General features: G+C 34.3%; 1 long non-coding RNA gene across 1 annotated transcript in view; it reads left to right on the top strand.

Moving 5' to 3' along the window:
* Positions 1-26,338, top strand: part of LOC145254852 (uncharacterized) — a 526,678-nt gene that overhangs the window by 457,674 nt on the left and 42,666 nt on the right. The window lies entirely within an intron of this gene.

Below are 26,338 nucleotides of genomic sequence, written 5' to 3'. Positions count from 1 at the left end.
AATGTCACCAGAGATGCTGCAACTCTCTCTCTTGCCAATCCCATATGCCTCCAAATGCGGAGTCATTGGTGCATATGATTAGATGGGCACATGTCAAGACTCATAAACATTGATTCATCTGCTGGATAATATAAAGGTACCCACCCCTATTTGCCTGGAATGAAATGAATTTTAATTTTTATTGGCGATTCAGAACAGGCGACTCGAAGTCCGCAGCGAACGATGTCAAATAAAAAGCAATTATTCTAATTTTTTAATAAAATAAAGAAATTAATATGTTTCATAAATTAATATATTTTTGTAATAGTACAAACAATTTCAGCGAAACAATAAATTTCTATTATTTTATGCGAACTTCTATATGTAATACTGTTTGCTGCGGTTTTCCGGTTTATCTTTTTACTTTATACATTTTTAAACTTAGTCTTATTTGGTTGTTTTGTTTTACGGCATATCAACCATTTTCAGGTCCATTGCGTGTGTGTATATATATATATATACATGGTGATCCAAAATAACGGGCCCCAACTCTGATTAGGCCCCGTTTCTTAGTGCTTTGTCCAAATGAAATGAAACTCTGGTCATAACTAGTTTATTATATTCACAACATCACATCAAAACACTAGGGTCTTGTGCCTTTTTTTTCTCCGTTCTACAGCATATGTTCTAGATGTCCTCCATTTAGCTTTTGTTGTTTTTTTTAAGAGGGGGTCACCCTGTATATTTATATATATATATATATATATATATATATATATATATATATATATAGTATTTATTATATATATATATATATATATATATATATATATATATATATATATATATATATATATATATATATATATAGTAAGTTATAAAATATATATGGCGATTAAGCTACACTGAATATTCCGCATTTCATCCACCCTAGGACTCTTCAGGATTATGCACATAAGCCTGAAGAGTCCTAGAGTGGATGAAACGCGGAATATTCAGTGTAGCTTAATCGCCATATATATTTTATAACTTACTAACTAGCTCTACCTACGTATTGAGCACTTTTGAAGTAAATACTTAAAGTTTACGCATAAATTTATACTATCGTATATTAATTTTATATGAGTAAATGAAGTAGTTATATATATATATATATATATATATATATATATATATATATATATATATATATTTCAAAGGTTTAGAGAAAAGGACTTGGATAACATCAGCTAGAATCGAACCCCAAACATTTAGCGCTCGTGCTGCGTTCCTAACCGTCTGAGCTATCGATAGATAGATAAAAAAAATGTGTAAAATTAAGCCACTTCAAGCTATAAATGAATTTGCGCATGCGCAAAACTAATATAAGTATGTCGGCAAGTTGAAATCAACGTTTTGCATTTCAACTTGCCGGCATATTTCTGCACGCGTTTTTGATCCATCTAAAAGATTTTACTCAAAAATCTTGGTGTATGATTACTATTTCCTGTTAATTTCAGTGTTATGGGACAAGTAGTTTAAGAGTTTATCGGTTAATTATTTTCACACAGACACACATACATCTACTGTTTTATTTATGTAGATGTTAGGGTTGGTTGTTTTACGGCATATCAACCCTTTTCGGATTTCTTAATGCTGAATTCAGTCATTTTGGTAAAACTTTTTATGATTTATTTATTTTTTATATCTTCAAATATTGATTCGTAATGTTTAGTTTGGTTGTTTTGTAAAGGAAAATTTTGGTGTTTTGGGGGAAGGGGGCATTGTAGAACTTGATTGAGTTTTTTCAAATGGAAAGAAAAAAAACAACAATCTCAATGTCTGACAAATTTAGGTCAAGAGGCAGTTATCTTCAAACAGCCTGATCTGGTAGCATCATAACTGTCTTTCTAAAGTCGAAACTATTTCTTTCAATAGTGTACATTTTTAAACGTAGCCTAGTTTTGTTGTTTTGTTGTTTTGTTTTACGGCATCTCAACACTTTTCGGGTTATTTAATGCCGATTCCGGTCACTTTGATAAAATGTTTGGTCAGTGTGGCCTGGTTGTCCCGCTGAAGACTTACTTGTAAAGGGTGTTTATTCTGAAAACCGTTCTTAACACGGGGAGGTTGTGGGGGTGCTTATTTTGAAAGCCATTCTTAACATGAGTAGATTGAGGGATAATGCCCCTTAAAAGCAACTCTTTGCATTCAGTGTGACAACCAGCCCACATTGACCAAAGTTTGTATGCTTAAAGTTCTTCATATCTGCAAATATTTATTTCGGGTGTTTGGTTTGATTGTTTTGTTTTACGGCATATCAACCCTTTTCGGATTACAAATGCCGAATTTGGTCATTTAGCAAAATTTTTTATGCTTCAAATGTTTTATATCTTTAAATATTTATTTGTCCTGTTTGGTTTGGTTTGATTTAGTTTGGTTGATAGAGGACTTTTTTTGTTGTTTTGCTTTACGCCTTATGAACCCTTGTCGGATTATTTAATGTCGTTAAGTTAATTACTAAATGAGATTTACTATCTGATTTCTCTGAAGTCAAAACTATACTATTATTTCTATTAATGTACTATTGGACTACCTTTCAATTCCCAATTGAGTAGTGTATAGTGGCGTATCTTGTTCTGTTGCTATGAGAGTATAATCTCAGTCTGGCTACATAATCTACAGGATGCTTCCACAAAGTCTGGCTACATAATATAGCCAGACTTTGTGGACACCCTGTATATATATATATATATATATATATATATATATATATATATATATATATATGATTGTTAAGTTGGATTAAATCCGACGATATGAAATAAAATGGAGGTGGAAGGACCTGGATACTCAACGTTTCGCCCGATTTATGCGGGCTTCTTCAAGAGGGATGGTCAATGACATCAGCTAGAATCGAACCTCAAACATTTAGCGCTCTTGAAGAAGCCCGCATAAATCGGGCGAAACGTTGAGTATCCAGGTCCTTCCACCTCCATTTTATTTCATATATATATATATATATATATATATATATATATATATATATACATATATATATATGTATATATATGTGTGTGTGTATTTATATATATATGTGTGTGTGTGTGTGTGTGTGTGTGTGTGTTTGTGTGTGTGTGTGTGTCTGTGGAAATATGCTTTCTTTTTCGATTATGTCTCTTTTTATTTATAACAATCCTTAGTTTATGAAGCTCAATGTAATTACAGAGCATATAGCAAATAAATGACAAAAATCTATATTCCAAGTTTCATTATGTTGATTATCTTGCAATTTATTCTTTTAATTACGTTGGCACTTACAATTCTTGACAGCACTTGTTTTGTAGCGCAAAATGCTTCATTTAATTATTATATTAATCAATGAATATATTCTGCGCTCTACTTCTCAAAAGAAATAGCACCTATCAATTTATTAAAACAAAATATAGTAGATATGGGCATGACTATAAAATCCGAAAATTGGAAGAGAACCTGCAATTACCTTTTTTTATTACGCCATAATAGGTAATTTTTATTTTCGGATTTTGTAGTCATTCCTATATGCATTATATTTTGTTTTCATGAATTGAATGAATGATACCTCCTCCTGCTTAGAGATAGGATAATGTATTACCTGTTCTTTTGTTACGAAACCATCCAAACAGCATTATTTCTCTTTGTGGAAGATAGTGTAAATCAAAATGAAATTGTCCCAATCAACTGTTAATTAACAAACTCAACACTTTTTAGCAAAAATCTGCAACAAATGAAGCTAGTTATTTCTAGTGTTATCAATAATTGTTTCTATAATAATGTTTATAGATGTAAAATGAAAAATTGATATTCAGAAGCAAAGTTTGATTCGTCAGCTAAAATGTTATTTAGGCCTGACTTTCAAAATCCGACAGTATAAATTCACTAAGCATTTTAACTTGTTAAAAACGGGCAATAGTTATAGTCCGTTGACTTAGAATGGGTGCTTTATACTAAACTGAAGGCTGAATATGGTTAAATTTGTGTTCATTTTTGCATTAAATACTAATCCCTATTAATCCGTTACGAGGCATCGCACGTATGCCATGATGCTTAGTTCGCCGCATGTTATCATAACTAATGTCCATACAAAATTTCAGCGAGATCCGCTAAGTAGTTTCCGAGAAAAGGTGGAAAGAACTGACAGGCGAACAGACAGATTAAAAGAAATATAACGTAGATATATTAGATATACGTTTCAGAAACAATGTGGAGCCTATCTGCTTCTGTACAATAACCAAGGCAAAAACACATCGATGTTTATTTCAAATAACCCTGCAATATAAAAACGTCTTATCCTTTTTTTTTAATACTTCAATTTTGGGCGTGGGTACTCTAATTCTAATAGACTCGTAGAACCTCAGATCATTTCGATAACAAAAAAGAGGGGTTGTTATTATTATTATTATTATTATTATTATTATTATTATTATTATTACTATTACTATTACTATTATTATTATTATTATTGTTATTAATGTTAATAATGTTATTATTATTATTATTATTATTATTATTGTTATTAATGTTATTAATGTTATTATTATTATTATTATTATTATTATTATTGTTGTTATTATTATTATTATTATTGTTATTAATGTTATTAATGTTGTTGTTATTATTATTATTATTATTATTAATGTTATTAATGTTGTTATTATTATTATTATTATTATTATTATTACTATTACTATTACTATTATTATTATTATTATTATTATTATTACTATTACTATTATTATTATTATTATTATTATTATTATTACTATTACTATTACTATTACTATTATTATTATTATTACTATTACTATTACTATTACTATTACTATTATTATTATTATTATTACTATTACTATTACTATTATTATTATTATTATTATTACTATTATTATTATTATTATTATTATTATTATTATTATTAGCATTTGTTTCTGATGTTAATTCATATCGACCTAAGTTTCTTTGTTTGTTTTTTGTTTTCTTATCTTTGCTTGCTTTTTTGTTGTTGTTTTTTGTCGTTTTGTGTGTGTGTGTGTGTGTGTGTGTGTGTGTGTGTGTGTGTGTGTGTGTGTGTGTGTGTGTGTGCAAAATACGGACCCTGCTTGTTTTTGATTTGATTTTCAAGTTAAATTCAAATTATACGTTATCTTTTGTTTATTCTATTGTTAAGTGAAAGTACAGAATAGTTACGAATGTTAAGAATGGGTTTCTAAATAATAACGTTATTATTTCAGCACAGTCCGTGTTCTGCATAAGTACCTGTCAATGTATCTTGTGATGTTTCTGACTTTTAACCGGTGACACAAAAGTTAAGGCTTTCATTGGTACTTATTTATATTCAGATGCTTGTGAAATATGGCTATTCAAAATCAAATATCAGGAAATCTTATGGATGTACTCGATTATCAGTGAGAACTAATAGTGTACATCAATTCATTTTAAAAATGCAATTTAAAGATAGCCCTGGTATTTATTGTAGAATACGGACCGCGCTATTTTTTAAAATGTGATTTTCATATTAGATTCAATTTTTACGGTACCTTTTGTTTATTAAACTGTTAGGTGAAAGTACAGAATAGTTAAAAAAAAAAAAAAAAAACACGATCCATTCCCAATTTTAAGAATAGCTTTCTAAATAATAACGTTATTATTTCAGCACAATCTGCATACTGCATAAGTACTCGTTTTTTTTTTTGTTTTTTTTTGTGTGTTTTTTTTTTTTTTTACCACTCTGTTATTATGTTCTTTCGTCATTTGTTCGTTTTCTGATTTTTTTTAATTGGTTAAGTAGTTTGTTTTTTAACAATCACTTTGCATGGCCGTAGAAAAGTGAATTACCTTATTCTCTCTCTCTCTCTCTCTCTCTCTCTCTCTCTCTCTCTCTCTCTCCTGCTCTCTCTCTCTCTCTCGCTCTCTCTCTCTCTTTCTCCCTTTCTCTCTCTCTCTTTTTCTCTTTCAAAACTAAACTAAACTAAAGCAGGGTTGTTTTTTCACGGGTGGCGTATTACAAAAAGCACCAGAAACTGCATTGACAATCTCGATGATAAATATATCAAGATTTGTACTCGTACGCATGTCAAATCAAATATTTGTTGTTTTACTAAGAGCAGAAAAAGCCACTTTACTGTAGCTCTTGTGAAATTCCACCTAGAAAGTTATAAAATGGTGAAAATGTATTGTAAATAGGCATAGAGACATAAAAGCGAATCTGATTGGTTGAACAAGATCAGGTGTTAAGATAGAGAGTGGGATTGAGAAATAGTATCATATGGTTAAGTTAGTTCTATGAGGGATGTCCCCATCAATGCTGCGATATGAAAATGATGATCAAAGGTGATAAGTTATAAAGCAACCCATAACCAGGAAATTTCGTTTGTAGGAAAAAATAAATTAAGTAATCGGCGTTGTTCGCAGCCATCGATTTATCTCAAGATAGAATCCAGCTAATAACATAGAAAGAGAAATCTAAGATGTCAATCAAACCCCACTTTTGCTAATGAATCGTTGTTTATCAAGGCTAAAAGCCACTCGAGGATAAGCACTCATGAGATGTATAAAATGTCATTGGAGCGATGAAGAATATTATGAGCGGATTGAGAATGGCCAATAGAAAGAATAAAATCTGATTACTTACGAAGACGGCTTCATTGAAGACGCCCACGTTGTAGTTTACAAGGAAACAGTTCCTTGGTAATGTGTAGGAAAATTATCAGTTTTATCAACATGTAACCGAATCATGGGACGTGCTAGCAAAGAAGAGATGTGAGTGACGTGGTTCGATCAATAGAAGCTCCGTCGAAGCAGTAACAAACCATTTGGGTGAAAAGAGGGGGGAAGCGCACACTCCGAATGTCACGAGTAGCAAGCACTTCAACGACAGTTACTGACCATAGGTGCTCCACCTGTGAACGATATTTTTAAGCCCAGATTGGTCTGACAAGTCATCTGCGGACCCACTAAACGTAATCTACTACAAATTAGTGATGTCCGTGGTCTTCATCGACAACTATGGACCAGCATCATCATCATCATCATCATCATCATCATCATCATCATCATTCGTATATAATAGAAGGAAGTATATTAGTGATGTGTGTATGAGAGAGTATGTGTGCGCGCATATGTGCGTATGCGTCGTCGTATTTGAAATACAGTAGGAGAAATTATGAAAAGCTTTATACATGCGTAAGTGATAGGAATGAACCACTAAAAAAAATTACGTAGATAACAGATGCAAAAAAGTGCATTTTTATATAAATCATACATGTTATTATATTTTTATATAAATCATACATGTTATTATATTTTTATATATCACACAAAAAAAACGACAATAAAAAAAAGTCTAAAGATCACAAAATATTTTTTAAATGTTACAAAAAATTAAGATTTACTGAATAAAATTGAAATAAAAACAATAAACTAAAAATAAAATATCAATCGGCCTAACGTTTATAGAGAATATGAGTTGGAACAGATACATCAAGAGCATTACTATTACTATTATTATTATTATTATTATTATTATTATTATTATTATTATTATTATTTGTTTCTGATGTTAATTCATATCGACCTAAGTTTCTTTGTTTGTTTTTTGTTTTCTTATCTTTGCTTGCTTTTTTGTTGTTGTTTTTTGTCTGCTGCGAAGAAGGTGGGCTCCCTTTACCGTGCTAGAAAACTACTTACGCCTGAAAGTATCCTGTACCTCTATAAGGCCACGATTCGCCAATGTATAGAGTACTGTTGTCACATTTGAACTAGTGCATCTGCTACTAGTCTCTCACTCCTGAACAGGGTTCAAAAGAGAGTCGTCAACCTGATAGGTCCTGAACTGTCATCTAAGCTTCAGCCTCTGTCCCATCGACGAAATGTTGCATCCCTCTGCCTGTTCTGTTTTAATGATCTGACGAACTTCAAGCACTTGTACCCTCCTCGACGTAAATACCTCCGACAAACCCGACAAGCAGCTAAATCCCACCCCTACACAGTAGAGATCCCTAGATGTAAGAAAGCCTTCTACTCCAATAGTTTCTTCCCCAGAACTGCTAGACTTTAGAACTCCCTTCCGAGATTCTGCTTTCCCAACTGTACTGACATGCAGAAGTTCAAGTGTAATGCGAACAAACATCTACCTGCTCATCCCCTTTCATAATGTCCCTGCAACTTATGTCCTCGATGGTAGCTCCTACTTTAAATTGGCACTGTGTCTTGTTTGAGGTGAAAATTGAATTTTAAAAATATCACTAAAATGATAAAAAGTACAAAGAATAAGATTAAAATGTCACAATAAATAAAAGAATTTACAAGAATAAGTAATAACTTTACAACAAAAATTTTAAAAGCATCAAAAATATGTGAAAATGTTAAAAAAAAAATTAATCGCAAAATAATAAAACGTCACACAAAAAAAATCAGAAATTCGACAAATGAATTAGAAGTCAAATTTTTTTGTAAAAGATATAAAAATGCTAAAAAAACTGACAAAATAATCAAATAGTCACAAAATATTGAAAAATCGCCAAATAAATTAAAAGTCACATTTGAAAAATGAAATAAATACACCAAAAAATAATGTGTTTATGAGTGTGTTTATGCATGTATGTACTTTAGTATGTGTGTATCGTGCACTGAGAAGGATTGGTCCAACGCTCAGAAGAAAGCCTCTTTGTGTTCGATCCTATTTATTTACCGTTACTTAATCTGGTTAGTGGATTAGCTTTCTTTAAAACGTGTGCTTATATCAGATTTCTTACGCACTCCTATACAGCGATGCTTCCATTCAGTTTTATGAGACAATGGACAGCCTTGTAAAGGTAGCTGCGCGTGCTTCTGTGAGGCATAAGTTGCGCAATCCTCCCCCAACCAAATCTCTCCTAAATCGACACTGTTTCGGTCCAGTAGCGAGGATAGGTCTAAAACTGACTTGAAACAATGCCGAGATAACCATGATAAGCGGAGAGCACATCCAGCACCTGGAATTCCCAAATTGTCACTCATCTTAGTACTGACCAAGCTCAACGTTGCTTAACTTCGGGGATCTGACGAAAAAAACGGTGTGTCAACGTATTTATGCCGTAATCTATCTATCTTCTATATATCTATAAAAGTGAAAGTGTCTGTGTGTGTGTGTCTGTGTGTGTATGTGTGTGTGTGTGTGTCTGTGTCTGTGTACATTTCCATACGCAATAACTCTGTCAATTTTCAGCCTACGGACTCGAGATTTGATATACAGGGTACTGAGATTTGGGGAAATCGATGTGACTGGATTTCGGTCAGAAATTTGGCGATTAAGGAGTCAAAGTTCAACGATTTAACTTTTGAGAACTCTATACAACTCCTCCGACAATTTTTGGTCTAAACACTTGAAATTTTAGATATAGGTTCCTTGGACATGGATCTAACTTAATAACTTGATTTGAGCCCAAAACAACAAATGTTAAGGGGTCATAATAGGGGTCAAATTAACAAAAAATTGACCGTTTTTTGTTTGTTTGTTTTGTTTGTTTGTTTGTTTATTTTTGTTTTTTTGCTCAGCATACACCTCAAAATACCCGGGCAACGCCGGGCCGAAATGCTAGTATATCTATAAAAGTGAACGTGTCTGTGTGTGTGTGTCTGTGTACATTTCCCTACGCAATAACTCCGCCAATTTTCAGTCTACAGACTCAAAATTTGATATACAGGGTACTGAGATTTGGGAAAATCTTTGGGGTCGGTTTTCGGCCAAAAATTTGGCTGTAAAGGGTCAAAGTTCAACAATTTGACCTTTGGGAACTCTACCAAACTCTTCCGCCAATTTTGGGTCTAAACGCTTGAAATTTTAGATATAGGTTTCTTGGACATGGATCCACCTTAATAACTTGATTTGAGCCTAAAAAGACAAATGTTAAGAGGTCATAATGGGGGTCAAAGCTAAAAAAATTACCGCCTTTTTTTTTTTTTGCTCAACATACACCATACACCTCAAAACACCCGGGCAACGCCGGGCAAAATGCTAGTCATTCATATATATATATATATATATATATATATATATATATATATATATATATATATATATATATAGAGAGAGAGAGAGAGAGAGAGAGAGAGAGAGAGAGAGATTTTGCTTGATTACACCTTTTTTATATTTTCCATTTTTTTGGTCCCTCAACAAAACGAAATTCACTCTTGTCCGTTCACCGTTCGTCTGTCCGCACTTTTCTCAATAACTACGCCATGGATTTTTTTTTTTTTTTTTTTTAATTTTGCACAAACCTTCAACATGATATGAGTAAAAATAATAGAACAGATTTTCCTGGAAAACTCTGGTTGCCCCCCACCACCACCACCACCTAGGGGTGCCTTTCGGGTTAAAATGGCTAAAATTGACACTTTTCTTTTTTTTAAAAATTGATGCCTTGGATTTTTATAAAACTTTTGGAAAAGTTGTAACTAACTGATTTCTATATAATTTTGTTTGTCTATACTTCGCGATAACTCTTGGGTGTGCCACAGGGTCTCTTTTAGGACTAATAAAACCACTTCATTTTTCGGTCCATTTTACCATATTTGTCCCAAATTTTCTTTGTATATCTATTTAGCAGTTTTGCATGGTGCTGAACTTAAATTTAAATATGTCAAGGGGACACTTGGGGCTAAATGGGAAGGGGTAAATGATGGACTTAGTCATTTCTTTTTTGCGCGCGGTACAGAACTCAAATTTACATATGTTAAAGCCTAAAACTGCACCGTTTGTTCATTTTCAACAGGATTTGACGTCCCCTGGGGACTTTGGGGGTTAAATCGGGGGGAGGGAGGAGCAATGCTGAACTTAGTCATATCTTTATGACCCGTTCACTGTGCATTCACAGGGCGGCATGCATGCTTCACTTGTTATAATCTGTTTTGTCTTTAAATTTATTTAACTTCCATATGTATCACGAACGTTTTGGATTCTTTGTCGAATCATTATCAGCGAAAAACAAACGAGTGAATAAAAATTAAAAATAGAAAGAATTTCAAAAGGTAGTAGTGAAACGGGCGTGTAAAGTCAGATCCTGGGAGAACAATTTAACTTCTGTGCTGACAGAATTAGCATTATGAAATCACTTTAAGCTTTTTAAAACGTTCTCTCTGCGTTTAACTGACTTTAAGCATCCCTTTCATGCATTGTAGCCTTACGATTCCCTATGAGATTGAAACAGTGAACTTCCTGCGTAACTTAATTAACATATTTTATTAACTTACTACTTAGCTTTACTTACCCATTAAGCACTATTGAAGTAAATATTCAAAATTGGTACATAAGATATTACATCTCCTTATAACATTTGACGTGGATATGTGCCGTACCTATATATATATATATATATATATATATATATATATATATATATATATATATATATATATATTGGTACATGGTAAGTAGCTGATGATCCCCGTGTTCTATTTAACAATTTACGTTAAAGCTTTCTCCACCGTTATATAGTTAAATTCTTTTGTATAATGTTTGTATAATTGTGAATTTTCTAGCATAAAGTATACTTATGCAAGTGGTCTGTCTGCGATGTGTTCAATTTAGTTGTTGTTTCCAGGAATTTAAATTATATTATTTTAATTTTTTGAAATCTTTTATTTTAGTATCTTTGTTTTTAACATACTCAAAGCTTCTTTAGATTAAATATATACCACACCGCTTTCAAGGACATTCACTTCGGATTTTACCATGCAATTTGGATGTTAACTTTTATATGGTTTTCTTTAATTTCCTTTACTCTATGACTTTTAATTAATCAATTTTTAATTGCGATTTTCCATGTCTCACTGACTTTAGCAAATAAAGTGTAAACCATTATAACTATTTGCTAATATTTTCTCCTCTGAAGAGATGATAGACATCGAAATCCTATAGGATAAGGAGTTAAAATATTTCTAATGTATTCTTTGTCTTACATAGAATAATAAAAATATTTGATCTTAAACTCAAACATTTCACGTCATAAATTTTTAAATTCATTGAATGACTAAAAATTTGATTTATTTGCTCTATCTTGTATATCGAGCAATTCTTATTTAGGTGGGATAGTACTTATAGAATATTACTGCCAGTAATATCTTGTAAATCTTATAATCACAGATTTACATACCAGCTGACTGTTGGGTAATTTTATTCTGAAGTATATATATATATAACACATTTGAATAATACAGTAATGTTCCCTATCTTGGGTTGAGCATTTCGGGAAATTATATAGAAACTACCATTAGTGTATTAAGCGACGCTCTTTGTGTAAACAAATCGAGCTGAGGCATTTGGACGATGTCAAAACTAAACATCGTTAAATTCATTACCCACACAGCAGCCATATAGCGTAATGGGGAAAAGCCTTGACTGCCACTTGGCCGGTCAGGTTTCGATCTTGGTTTGAGGCAGTTGCCTGTCTAGCCGCATTGATGAGCTGCGAAACACTACTGTATGTGAATGACTATATATATATATATATATATATATATATATATATATATATACACACGTTTTATTTTTATTACCGTTTTTTTTTTCTGTTTAGTTACATTATTGTTTCAGCTACGCGACCGTTTTTTGGCCGTCATCTAAGCCTCCTCAGACTTTACAGAAAAGTTCGTTTATTATTATTATAAACGAACTTTTCTGTAAAGTCTAAGGAGGCTACATGACAGCCAAAAAAATGGTCGCGTAGCTGAAACAATAATGTAACTAAACAGAAAAAAAAGGTAATAAAAAATAAAACGCATATTTGCTCTACAACAGTATTGCGCACTTTCTTCAGTTTTTAAAAATTACCATTTCTACTATATATATATATATATATATATATATATATATATATATATATATATATATATATATTACTACTTCATTTTATCACATAAATTAATATACGCAAGTATAATTTATGCGTAAACTAAGTATTTACTTCAACAGTGCTCAATACATAGGTAGAGCTAGGTAGTAAGTTAGACAAATATATATGGCAAGCCTGGCGAATCCTAGTGTGGATGAAACGCGGAATATTCTGTGTAGCTTAATTGCAATATATATATTTTTCTACGATAAATTCCACAGCCAAAGAACGTCGCAGCACACATGAGCCATGACAGTCAACGAACCGGACGTCCAAGACTCGAGTTTCGCCCTCGTTTTGGCTTAGCTATTAGACACATCCGAACTCAAGATTCGAAAACCGAGCCCCTTGCATGCGAGGCAAACACTTTGCCAACTGAGCAAACGGTTCAGTTTTCGAATCCTGAGTTCGGATGTGTCTAACTGATAAGCCCAATTGAGGGAGAAACTCGTGTCTTAGACTTCCAGTTCATTGACTGTCATGGATCTTGTGTGCTGCGACGTTGTTTGACTGTGGAATTTATTATATATATATATATATATATATATATATATATATATATATATATATATATATATATATTAAACATTTGAATAATACTGAGTGCATTATTATTTATCGTTGAGGTGTTTTAGTTTAAACTTATATCACTAAAAGAAAATAAAAGAATCACAATAGAAGAAAACCAATGAAAATTTTGAAACCATTTTTCTTTCTCCTTTACTTTAATTCGATGTTTAAAAAATCATTAAAAGTGGGGGAATCGATGGTAGCAGAAAGATAATAAGAAAAAAATCTGGGATGTTTTCAGCGACACTTTTCATAGGCATCGTCGGCAACAAGAGGCACAGATGATTAAAACAGTGGTCAAAGGATCATAAATTACCATCGAGAGTGAATTAAAATAGAGGAAAGGAGAAAAAACTGGGCGAAAGAAACATTCTCAAAGTACACCCATGCATTACAAGTTATGAGTGTATTTCCTTTGCTTGCACAGAGAGGATTGACATATTAATAGCAACTGCCTCGAGAATTTTAATATGTGTTTTCCAGCGTGATTTGGGCTAAATTCAGAAAGCCTCGTCTGTGTACTCTTCAGTGCAAACTTGGTACTGCAAGAAACTTGTAAACACCCGGATGTTTGCCGTTTTGTGCCTACGTATCGAGAGGATGCTGGGAAATTCTAATCCCCAAGCGCTGAATGGTATGCCCCACGTAGTCGGCTTCGCACTGAACATTAAAGCTATGAACAACCATATTGTATTGAGTGGGTGGATACTATTATTCAGAAAGAGGGAGAAGCTCTTCTCGTCCCGAACACCGTTCAAACATTAGTTGCAATGAAACAACGCAAAACGGCTGCGGAACTTTTGTGAAAACTCCTGGCTTTTAACACCAGTCTATGAGATCTTAACATATACAGTACTTTTGGGGGCCTAAAAAGGTTCCACCCTTAAACGCAATAATCTTATCCCGTATACATTTTTCAATTTTGTGTTAAGGATAACCATTTATCAAAATTGTTTCAGTTATGCTTTGAAGATCAGCATCTTCTTTAGTACTAGAGCAAATCAATAGAGCTTAATGATCATTAGTAGTTGAAATTGGATAAAATTTGATTATTCAAGTGGACGGGTCTACAAAAACTTGTTTATATTGGACTTGAAGGCAACCACGTAGACAACCGGAAAGCAGACTAGCGAGACCGAGTTCCACAGGCAAGCAGTTCCAGGAAAGAAGTCTTGTTTATGAAATTTTCGTTTATTTTTAGGCGTTGATAGTGGAGGAAATTGTTGATTGTGGTTGTAACCAGACGAGTATCCGTTGTGAAAGTTTCGCAGGGGCATATAGATTGAAGCTTAGACGAGCATTTGCCATGAAAATAATGATAAAACAGATATAGTATTTCCATGGGAGTGTGTATATATTCTGTACAAATATACACATGTACGTAACGAATCTCTTAATGAATGTGTGTCTCTTCTTCTCACATGTATCTACGTGTGATCGCTTAGTTTTTAAAATGTCACAAAACAACTTATCTGGTTTATGCTCACATATAACGACAAATAAGGGACGGACTCACATCTTCGCTCTTGCTAGGAACGAATACCATTCTATGGGGTTACAACATTCGGCCAATTAAGGAACACACTTGGCCCATCTTTGATCTTGTTGGACGGAAAGCTGCAACGAAAACTCTACCACGAAAAACAAACCTCAGATTTCTTTTCGGTAACCTTTATTTCAGAATGCTGTTCCTGTCTTGGAAAGTTTGAACGCTGAACAGATCTGTCTACATCTTATTTGTTAATCTTACTCCTGATGGGTGCCATCCCATTTGCCGATCGTCTCTCTTGGCCGCTCGTTATAAACTCTATAACTAACTTTCGTCATGTATCTAAATGTATCAAAAATCTTTGTCTGGTTTTTTGTCACGTTTCTTTGTTTATTAAAACCAAATATTCCAATCCTATTTCATTAAACACCTTCTAAACATTTTATTGTTTTACATTTTTCTTGCTTAATTACTCCTACATTAAATTCCAGTCCTATTTCAAAACATTATTCTGTTATCAAAACACTTTGTTATTTCCATAAAATTCTCACCAGTTCAAATGTCGGTCACTCACCTCTCTATCAGGGACATCCGACGTTGCCCGGCCATAATACAATACAGTGAGAGACTCGCAACGTCTCTCCTGTGGAAAAGAAGTTGCAGTGGCAGGTGGGGTAATATGGCTTCTCTTTTTGTAGACAGTAATTTTTTTGATGGATTTCGCCTGTTTCTTTGGGAGATAGTTATTACTGACATTAGGTTATTGACTTGATTAATATCTTGTTCAAGTTCATCTCACCGATGAAAATAATGCGAGAATGGCCCTTGGCCAATAAACGACGGAAAGTATTAACACGGGATAATAATTAAAATATAAATGATTTTGCATCTGAGTAGAAAACCCAGAATTCTTCGTGAGATGGATTGCTATCGATTGTCCCATGTTTCTATGAAAGGAGCAAAGGGTCTAAATGAATGAATGTTGCTTGTAAATAGGCAATCTCAAAAAGGGCAAATAAATACATCAATCAAATTCGTCCTATTTAATAGATTGGTAGATTTGGACAGCGTTTTTTTTTTTTACATACGACGCTACTAGTTTTGATTTATTTTTTTATATCGTAGATTATAAATTGTATGTAATTTACTTCTAGCTATAGGCTTAAAAAAAAGATTAAAAAATGTGTGACCCATTGGGTCACCTATTCAGCTCGAGGGTTTGAGTCAGTAAAAGTGGGTTAGCAAGGCCAGTTAAATATAAAACATTAAAAAGACAGAACCCTGGATATTTAATCGTTTTCTGTTTATATCTATTGTTTCTCTGTTCCCCACTCATATCTCTCTCTCTTTCTCTCTCTCTCTCTCTTTCTTTCTCTCTCTCTTTCTCTCTTTTTCTTTCTCTCTCTTTCTTTCTCTTTCTCTCTCTTTCCCACTCTGTTTCTCGCACTTACACACACTATTTTCTGCCTTCAAGTTTAATCTACGAGTTAATTATATTTTTATGACTTGTAGCATTCGTATTATTTGGATTATTCGGACTACTCGAGTTTTATTTTCTAAAACGCTTCGGTCGATGTAACCTCCGACCTTCTTCAAGTGTCGAACAGAAATCTTTCTGTCAAACTCGGGAAACATTATTGTCGAACTTGGGAATCTACATGGAATTTGGAACCTTTTATTTAATTCATGTAGGTAGCATACTCTCGTTCGGTCATCCATGGTTGGGTAGGAATCCCAAATTACATCAACTGAAACGTTATGCAAATAACACTCCTTAAGATAAGAACAATATTTCTTTTGCTTGTTCACTAACACCTCGATTTGAGAGAGAGAGAGAGAGAGAGAGAGAGAGAGAGAGAGAGAATTTGGTGTTAAAGATGAATCTATACATTATTGAAACTCTGGTGCTGTCATCTTGTCATCGTGCATTCTTTTCATCTGCAAATGAATGTGTTAGGTGGTTGGGGGAAATGTAAAAAAAAAAAAAGAGAATTAGTGGGAGGAGTTGAATGATATAAGAGAGAGAGAGAGAGAGAGAGAGAGTGAGTGAGGAGAATAAAGGATAAAAAGAAAAGGAAAGTCTATTATATCATAAGCGTTTCATAAATATTTGTATACTTAATTTGAAAATTTAGCAAACCGAATAATGTTATGGTTTTTGTTAAATGATTAGTCTTTGTTTTTAGCTGAGACTCGTTAAGACAACTTATTCAAGAAGTGCTGGGGTGGGGATGAGATCAGTAGTCCGAATGATCCAAATAATACGAATAATACGGATTCTCCCAATTCTCAACTAAAAAATTCAGAAACTTGTTGTTATGAAACCGAAAATTACCTGCACCATGGACTCTTCCAGTACTATATTACCATATGAAATAACCCTCTCAATGGTCAGTATTGTAATAGTGTAGAATCAGCAGGAGTACTAGTAGTGCGATGCGCGTACGAATACCCATATCGGACACCGCCGGATAGTAAGCTCCGCTTACCTTTTATACTATCCTGTAAACTTTCTTACACCTAATTCGTGTTCCGTGTTTTCCTTCCGTGATCCCAACCTTGGGTCCACATCACTTCTAATATTATTTTAATTTTTTTTTTTTTGAGTTATTTTTTATAAATAAAATTGCTTTATTTTTTTATTTTTTTATTTTTTTTGTTTCTATTTTAATTTTATTTATTTATTGGGGGTTGAGAGAAAGACAGACACTAAAGCGAGAATGGTAGAAATATTAGTGAGGGTCACATAGCATGCACCGAGAGATTAAGAGAATAATAAACAGATTAGACTTCTTCGCCCCTTAAAAACGAGCAAAGTTATAGCCCGTTGATTATGCCAAATTGATGGTTGAATATGGTTAAATCTGTGTTCATTTACTGCATTACATCCATATTTTATCCATAGTTAATCCCTATTTGTGCATCGAACCGATAATATAATAGTTCTATGCATTTTATCAGAACAAAGATCCACACAAAATTTCAGCCAGATCACCTCAGTAGTTTCCGAGTAAAATGGAAGGAGACAGACAAACTAAAATAAACAAAAATATAGAAACTTATTTAAAGGTGGATATTTTCGTGCGTTAATTGCAATTTTTCAAACATAACTCAATCGCAAAGCCAAGGAATATTTTAACATATATTTGTGATGATAATATATCTGGAGAAATGGCTTTAGAGAAACAAACATTGATTATCTCAGCTTTAGTGTAATAATCAATAGATAGGTCGGTGATAAGAGGAGTAAAATTATAGGGATTTCAAAGTGGGAATTTATTATTGGATAATGATTTGAATGTAGTGTTCTTATGGGTGACTTAGTTCTGGTTTTCGAATGAAACCGGGTCTAGGTGGTCATCATGTTGTCCTTACTTGTTGATAAAAACTGATTTGGCGCGAATGTATGAATTGGCGGCTTAAAGCGTATTTTGCATTGTATTTTGATTTATGCCCTATAAATTAATCTAGTATAAATCAAAATTCTCCAACCGGGTTGTAGGTTGCGTAATAAATTCCTAAGACCGTTCACTCTACAACGTGGCCGTTACGCTCGAGCCGTGTTCGTTACTGTTCAAACCTCCCTTAGATCCCCACGCCGTTTGGTACAGTCGCAAAGGAACAATCAAACAAAAATAAAGATGGTATTTGCGTCCTGTTCATTATTTATTTACTTCTTATTAATTTGTTCGTTTACTTTTCTCTTTTACCGATTTCTTTTTACGACGATTGTTTTTACTTTTACTTTTAAGGGTACTTTTAAAGTCTGTGTGTTCTTACATATGTGTGTGTGTGTGTGTGTGTGTGTGTGTGTGTGTGTGTGTGTGTGTGTGTGTGCTCTTAGTTCTTGCCTTGAAAGGGTCTCGACGTGTATGTGCAAATATATAATGTGTAAATACCTGCTTTCCTTGTCCAGCGGATGATATCTTCTTGTCGCTGGGCTGCCATCTCATGGGGAGTGGTCACTGCTGCAGATGCATCGATAACACGAGATGGATTTGAAGCTTCCATTCTTTTATTAAAGGCAAGCCTATCATGGACCCTGGTTGCTGCGGAGAGACCTAATTTCCTGTCTGTTCCATCTGCAGGCCAAACCAACTCTCACATGTGGTCGCCAACCGGAAACCTACGACCACAATTCCCGTTACCTCTAATTTCCGGTGCACGTCACCTCTAATTTTCGGTGCATTCTATCTAGGTTGATACCTGTCAACCCTAACCTTCTGTGACCCCACTAAACTCGCTGATGAGAATCAAAAATATACTTACATAATTACTATTTCTCCTAACTACCTAGATCTCATGTTTTAACATGTTTTAACGCAAGTCGTTTATTACCGTTACTTTCCAGACAATGCCTGCCTTTTATTTTTTCGTTTTATTTTGTTTATTTCCTCTGTCATAAGATTAACAAACCCTACCGTCTCTACACCAGCTTAAAAGTCTCTCGCCGCCACCATGGAGTCACACGTCCACTCGAGTGATTGATTTTCTTCGACTTTACATATTCATCTTTTCCGGCACGCACTTTGCTTCTTTCTTCGGCCACGTGCTGTCCTTAGGGATCATGTAACCGATTACATCACTTAACTACTGACGATTACAAAATGCCTCTCTCTCTCTCTCTCTCTCTCTATATATATATATATATATATATGTATGTATATATATATATATATATATATATATATATATATATATATATATATATTCTAACACGTGAGCTTGTTCAAATAAATAGCGTTTCGTACCAACTCAAACCCAACTCCATCCCTATACAACATGGAAATTTTGAGTAAATAACCGATTTATCACCATTCTTGAAAGTCTAAAAGAAATAGAGTTCACCCTGCCCCAACCCAGGATCTGTTGCTGTAAATATCCGTCACGAGGAGTGTCCAGTCTCGTCCTGTCATCCAGCATATGATATGTTGACAGGTGTGGAATTATCTTCTATAAAAGTTCAGGCTTGACATTTTCGACAACTCAAAATATATTCAGTATATATGCGGCTTCTTCGGGACACGTCATCGTAGATATGTCTAACACATCGCAATAAGAAACTGTCGGTCGGTCGATTGGTCTGTCCGTTCTTTGGTCTGGCATGCAATTTTCTGGTTTAGTCGAAATACAAATCTTTCGGTTTACATAGAACATTTTTTACAGTCTCATTCAATTCATCGAAAGGCAAATAGTAGTGTTGAGACGATTAACCGGAACCGGGAATCGAAAAAATCGTAATATTTGGGGGTATCGGAATCGGAAAATATTATGCCTGTTTTCCGATGCCAAAAGCCACTTTTTATCGTTTTTATTTCTTTTTTTCTGTTCGAAAGCTTAATTTTCTTCGGTTCGTTTAGATGATGAAACGAAAAATATTTATTGATTTTAAACTACCAGTAAAACTGAACTTTTTAGAGCACACTCATATGTGTAATTTTTACATTTGCGAAAATATATACACATTTTACATGTTTTTTTTTTCTGTTCGTTTTTTTTTTTGTTCGTTTTTTTTTGTTTTGTTTTTATTTTTTTTGTTTTTGTTTTTTGTTTTGTTTGTTTGTTTTTTATTGTTTTGTTTTTCTGGCTTCTTTTTTTTTCGGTAATCCGAGCCCCTTTTCCAAAAAAAAAAAGTCTGTATTTAGAAATTTACATAAAATCGGAATAGAATCGGTAATTGTATCGGAATCGGGAACATCAGTAATTGTATTGGAATCGGGAAAAATATTAGAATCGTCCCATCACTATTAAATAGGCAACCCTACATAATAAAGTGTTGTGTTGATTGAAATAAACCGTAGACAGATGCATGAACATTTGAACAATATGGTGGATTCGACAAAACTAGTACATCGTCTAATCAAATTTAAAAATTTAATCAAATTTTAAAATTTTAAATCAAATTCGTGCTGAAAGATCTGTTTAATAAATGAAAATCTTGTTGCTGGTCTTAGAAAAAAAGACATTAATAACCATCCCATTTGATTGCAGAAAAGATCGGCTATCACCTGCATTCGTCGTTATAGCTTAATAATTCTACAGTGCATTTCAATCTAGAAATATTGAATCTGTTACTCTTATGCATGTGCCAGCATGATCTCTACACGCACGAAATAATTAATAACAGTTTCCATTTGACACTAGGAGAGATCCGCTGTCATCGGCATTCTTCGATATTGCTTAACAATGAAGAAAAACTATCTACGATTCACTGGGGGGAAAGTCGGAGTTGACTGAAATATTTTATTTATATTGTTTTCATTTATTAAAAAGATCTTTTAGCACGAATTTGATTTTAAAAATAATTTCTTTTATTTTAATAAATTAATATTTTCGTTTTATTTGGATTCTTCGGTCTACTGTTCTCATCTTGAGTGTCATTTTCACAACGTTTCGATCGATGTAACCTCCGACCTTCTTCAGGTGTATCTTGTCGAACTCAAGAATGTTTCTGTCGAACTCACGAATTTAGACGGAATTTCGAACGGAATTCTTTAATTTCTTCACGTGGGTAGCATGCTCTTGTTCCGTCAGCCATGACTGGATTGAAGTCCTAAGTAATTCACAATTGTATTTTTCGGTCGCTCACACTGAGAATTCGACCGTTAATCGTTAGGAGAATATCACTTTTATAATTGATTTTTCCAAGTATTCTAATCACTATGCCACGGGCCCATGCGAAATTTCGTCCGAATTCCCGAGTTCGACAGAAAGATTTTCGAGTTTGACAAGATACACCTGAAGAAGGTCGGAGGTTACATCGACCGAAATGTTGTGAAAATGGCACTCAAGATGAGAATAGTAGTCCTAAGAATGCAAATAATACGAATAACCAATCCTTATCTCAAAAAATTTAGAAACGTAAATATTTTATTTATAAAAGGCGGATTTTAGCCAGTGGTTAGGGTTGTGCCATGTTTTTTTTTTAACAGTATTAGTGTTACGCTTTCACCGATGCGTGTATAAAGCGTTATACATACATCACGAACCTACGTTGTATTAGTTTGCTGACAAAACCACTCACAAGTTCATTCAAAAGAGAAAAACAATCACAGAAAAAATCAGAACAGGCTACTTGCATGCGCGTGAGGAAAGAAAAAAGACAGACAGACAGTATGTCTCACCACACCAAGCTACATTGTGTACTGCAGTCCCAACCCTCACCATATTGGTGTCGGCGCCTTGAAAATATCTATGTTTGAAGGGTTGATAAAAAAATTGCATGAAAAATCTCTGCCCGGAAGTCATGAACCTTTGCCGACTTCCGTCTGGACTTATCTCTCATCCTTAGGTGTCATCTTGCATCATTTTTCATTCAGATAGGCTTTTGTCGTGCAACATTGGCGGTGATCGTACACTTGTTACCAGCGTGAACTGTCGAAACTATTATGCCACTTTCACTAATTCCCTGACTTGAATTCATCGGACTACTTGAGTGTCATTTTCACAACGTTTCGGTTGATGTAATCTCCGACCCTCTTCAGGTGTATCTTATCGAACTCAGGAATGTTTTTGTCGAACTCGCGAATTTAGACAGAATTTCGAACGGAACCCTTTAATTACTTTACAGGTGTAGCATGCTCTTGTTTTGTAAGCCATGACTGGATAGACGTCCTAACTATTATACTATTTTCACTTATTCCCTGACTCCAGCTACGAGTGAAATAATAGAGTAGACTAGGCTGTCAAGCTTTAGTAGATTGCCATGATTAATAACACGCTACATGAGAGCTCTTCGTTCAAACTCCTAAACTTGACATTCACAGGCATCATGATTTGGAACAAATGCATTGAAGAAATCTCCTTCCTTCAAGGTTTTTCTCACAGAAGAGGCGTTGTGAATCTATTTTTACTCTTTGGTTATTTTCATGGCAAATGCTGTATTCAGCTTCAAACTATTGTTCCTCCCTTCAAAACATTCACAGCAAACACTCGTCTAGCTACAACTACTGTCGGCAATTTCTCCCACTCTGTACCTAAATCTAAACGTTAATTTCATGAATAAAGCTTTTTTCCTAAAACTGCTCGCCTTTGGAACTATGTGCTGTTGGGCTGCTTTCCAGCTGACTACAACATGTTTGTCTTCAGGTCCAATGTAAACGAGTTCTTGTTGAACTGTCCTCTTAAATAATAAAATTCTACCCAATTCCCACTACTACCGATCACTGTTGTCTCAGTGACCACCTTACGTTAATCTACCTTTGTTGCAATATATTTGGACAATAATGGGGTAGATATTTAGATTGATGCCCACCTCACCAATATTTGACACAAGTCGAGAAAGTAGGAGAATAGGCAAGCTCTTGCCTCAACAAAAATTGCCTGGGCACTTCCGTCGACATTCCCCGGTCTGGGCGCCTCAGGTGACAAGCAATAAACGCCCACCCGTAAGCCAGATGATATCGCCTTGGAGGGTGGACCTCCTGAGTGATACCCAAGCGGTGTACCTCAGTCCAGCAGGTACTGGGTCGGTTCCCGGCCCCGCACCTGTCGGGCTGAGTGTCAAGAACGGAACCTTGACATGTAGTCTACCCTGTCTCCCTGCAGCTGAAGCCGCTAGGAGACACATCCCCACCAGATATACAGTCGGGAGATTCTATTTATAAACGATGCTGCTAGGAACTGACGAATCAAATTAATTCACGTTCCGCTACCAACCAATCAGAAACCAGAATTGCTCCATAAAAAAAAATTAAATTAAACCTTTTCTGTAGCAACTTCGCATATGTTTTCTTCGTGTCAACACGGGAAGAATTTTTTACTCTGTGGCTTCCACCTCAAGAACTGTCTACTGAGAACCAGTCACCTCCAGGACTTGTGTAGAACAACTAACCATCGGAAACTGTTCTGAAACTAAACATGACTTACAACTCTAGAATCTTTATCATCGAGTGGCTTTAGGTCTTGATAAGTTATGATTCCCTTGTAAAAAAGACATTGCTAATGCTGCTGCAAAGGCTCTCTCTCTCTCTCTCTCTCTCTCTCTCTCTCTCTCTCTCTCTCTCTCTCTCTCTCTCTCTCTCTCTCTCTCCATGCTTTACAGTATCCTGTACAAAGCCACTATTCGTCTATGCATGGAGTATTTTTGCCATATCTAGGATGATATCACTGCCACTTGGCTCTCCATTGTTAACATGGTCCAAACACGAGTATCCAACGTAATAAGTTCCACACTGCAATCAAGCTCCCATCCCTGTCCCATCACCGCAATGTTACATCCCTTTTCTTGTTTTACAAGTACTTTGATAGAATATGCTCTGACGAACTCGTCACACTTGTACCTCATCGACGTAAATACCCAAAGACCAACCCACAAAATCCCACGCCTACATTGTAGATGACGTAAAGCCTTCTAACTCTAACAGTTTTTTTTCCCCCTTAAAAATAAATAAATAAATGATTGCAATATGTTTACACAGTTTAATATTATTAAGGTAATTTAACTTAGACTGACTTAACGTCCGAATCGCTTTACAACCGGTTGACGGTAATTAATTGCGGTCTTATGTTGACAAGTCGGCGACAATGGCCTGTATAGATTATATAGGTCTAATAATCGTTTCGATTGTGTTTAAACTGAAAAAAAATCAAGCTGTTTTTGTTTCTTTTTTTTTCTTCTTTTTTTTCTTTTTTTGGTTTTTTTTTTGCTTTTTTACTTGTTTGTTTTTTTTGTTTTGTTTTGTTTTGTTTTGTTTTTCTTGCTTTGTTTTGTTTTATTTTGCTTTTTTGCTTTTTATTCTTATTTTCTGGTTAAATGAATTAAATTCCATCGATAATGACCCAAATCGACAGGAAAACTAGGAAAATAAATCAAGGTCTTATTGTAGATACGATTCGCCATTCGTATTTTTGTATTTGTAAGCTGATATTGAGTCGACTAGAATTACTTTCACACATGCACATGCGCACACATACGAATACACACTCGTGTACACAAATGAACGTACATGTGTACATACAAAAAATATCGCCACGCATACACTTTATGTCCATGACACACACAATCAAGCGCGCTCACTTATGTGCGCACACATACACACACGTGAACTATACACATACACTTTCGCACACATACGTGTGCGTACACATGTGCTCTCTAGACATAAACACATTCATATACACATCTACATACACAGAATAGCTCGGGCACCTTCCATAGAAACAACAACATATATTCGCACATAATTGTCCATACACACATTTTTTTGTTTTTGTTTTTATTTGTTCCTTCGCTTATTTAAAAACAATAGTGTGTGTACCTATCTATATATCTATAAAAGTGAACGTGTCTGTGTGTGTGTCTGTGTGTCTGTGTACATTTCCATACGCAATAACTCTGTCAATTTTTAGTCTACAGACTCGAAATTTGATATACAGGGTACTGAGATTTGGGGAAATCTTTGTGATCGGTTTTCAACCAGAAATATGGCTGTTAAGGGGTCAAAGTTCAACGATTTGACCTTTGAGAACTGTACCAAACTCCTCCGACAATTTGTGGTCCATACACTTGAAATTTCAGATATGTGTTACTTGGACATGGATCTAACTTAATAACTTGATTTGAGCCCAAAACAATAAATGCTAAGTGGTCATAATAGGGGTCAAAGTTAAAATAATTGACCGTTTTTTTTTCTCAACCCCCAAACACTCAATCAACGCCGGGCTGAAATGCTAGTATATCTATAAAAGTGAAATTGTCTGTGTGTGTCCGTGTGTGTACATTTTCCTACTAAATTACTCTGTCAATTTTCCGTTTACAGACTCGAGATTTTACATAAGGGGTGTTGAGATTTGGAAAAATGTTTTCAATCGGTTTTTTACCAGAAATTTGGTTTTTAAAGGGTCAAAGTTGAACGATTTAATGTTTGAAAACTCTACCAAACTCCTCCGCCAATTTTGGGTCTAAACACTTGAAATTTGAAATGTACGTTACTTGGACATAGATCTAACTTCTTATTTTAATTTGAGCCCAAAACAATGAAGGTTAACGGGTCAAAATTGGAGTCAAATTAAAAAAAAAATTGACCTCTGCGGTCTCTACCAAATTACTCACCCAGCCAATTTTTGGTCTAAACATTTCAAATTTTACATTGTGCATTCAGACATATGGCAAGTTTTTGGCCCAAAATTTGGCTGCCAAGAGGTCAAAGTTCAAAAGATTTTACCTTTGCGGTCTCAAGCAAACTATCCGGTCAATTTTGGGTCTAAACATTTGAAATTTTACATAAAGGGTATTCAGACATGCAGCAAGCTTTTTAATCAGTTTTCGGAGGAAAATTTGGCTGCCAAGAGATCAAAGTTGAAAGAGTTAACCTTTGAAAACTATACCAAACTCCTTCGCCAATTTTGGATCTAAACATTTGAAATTTTAAATGTAGGTTATCTGGACATGAGTCAAACTTTTTAATATATA

The sequence above is a fragment of the Euprymna scolopes genome, chromosome 30 (assembly GCF_053919585.1).
Source record: "Euprymna scolopes isolate OS-2025 chromosome 30, ASM5391958v1, whole genome shotgun sequence".
Classification (NCBI taxonomy): domain Eukaryota; kingdom Metazoa; phylum Mollusca; class Cephalopoda; order Sepiida; family Sepiolidae; genus Euprymna; species Euprymna scolopes.
Note: the sequence above shows the minus strand (reverse complement) of the source record. Positions and strands in the feature narration are given on the sequence as shown.